A 1,314-nucleotide genomic window follows, 5' to 3' on the forward strand; every position below is an offset into this window, starting at 1 on the left:
TATTATAGTTTGTTAATGAGACTATCATGTGGATGATTATGAATATCTTAATTCTATTTTTTTCTGCGAAGACCATAAGCTATCTTAGAGCCTAACCAGACTTGTTTCATAATAGACATAAATATATATAGTACTTTAATTGGGTCTTGATAGAAGTTTGTTTACATAGATCTCAAGACTATATATATTATACATAAATATTAGTTAGTTATGAGACTTTTTTATGGCAGTTGCATTTTAAGCTGTCCTGAACCCTCCAACATTCATGTTGTGCTGGAGACTTTGTAGACTCCATCTTGAATAATTTTCTTTGCTCATGACAGGATCTTGTCAAGAAGGGTGAGTGACTCTTGGCTGCACCTGCCCAAGCAAAAAATTTAATTCTCCATTGTAGAGTGGATCTGAGCCTTGTACAAGGTTTCTCTCCCTCTAGCATTAAAAAGCCACACCATTCTTCTTAGTGAAGTTTCCTGAGTGCTTTCCTCATAGTATTTTCTTTGAGTTTGAAAGGTCAGCTTTTTGTTGTATGTTATGCCAAGGACCTGCCACCTACCCACACTACAAGGCCTGCAAGTCTGTCATTGATTGTTTCAGTAACTAGCATCGTTTTTCTGCTGTAACTAGCAGATATTGTCAAGTCTGGAAAGACTTCTGTTTCAGGTACGAGATTTAGCAGGTCACTCATATTGCTGTATTTGGCACTGTCAGTGCCAAATACAAGTAGTTTCTCTGTGCCACATATGGCTGAATGCTCCCTCTGTGCCTGACGGTACCACACTGCCACTGTGGCTTTTGCCTAGTTCTACACTCCTGACAGATGTCATAAGCAAGTGGAGGTTAGAAGCTGTGTTCCTTCTGGAATCTATACTGACAGCGGCATCTCAGGTGGTGTTTCTGTAGGTGTTACGTGAATTGCATACTTAATATCTTCTCCGGTATTTCACTAATGGTAGACTAAATGACACTGATAGTTCCTGACATCTGCTTTACTTGATTTCTTGTGAATTGGAACATTACTTGTTCTCCATTTTAGTGGCCACTTAATTAGGCTGATGAAAACTGTTATTAAATAATGTGGCAAGTGGCTGAGATCATTCGTCATCACATCTGTGGAGCACACGTGGACTTGGGTCATCTCGACCTACAACTTTTGTTTCCTTGAGGTCCTTTAGCAATCTTGATACTTCTGGACTTTATGTTCAGGATGGTTAATTTCTCCATTATTAGTTCAGGAAGAGTTGGTGGTCAACAATGAGGGTCAGGTACTTGCATCTTCTGAGCACTGTTTTACTAGTGCCTCTGTACTGAGGCGCA

At 39.5% G+C, this 1,314-nt stretch overlaps 1 protein-coding gene across 1 annotated transcript in view; it reads left to right on the top strand.

The window, feature by feature from the left end:
• Positions 1-1,314, top strand: part of LOC119587460 (calcium-activated potassium channel slowpoke-like) — a gene marked incomplete in the record, with an annotated part of 44,614 nt that overhangs the window by 37,111 nt on the left and 6,189 nt on the right.

Source organism: Penaeus monodon, chromosome 22 (genome assembly GCF_015228065.2).
Source record: "Penaeus monodon isolate SGIC_2016 chromosome 22, NSTDA_Pmon_1, whole genome shotgun sequence".
NCBI lineage: Eukaryota > Metazoa > Arthropoda > Malacostraca > Decapoda > Penaeidae > Penaeus > Penaeus monodon.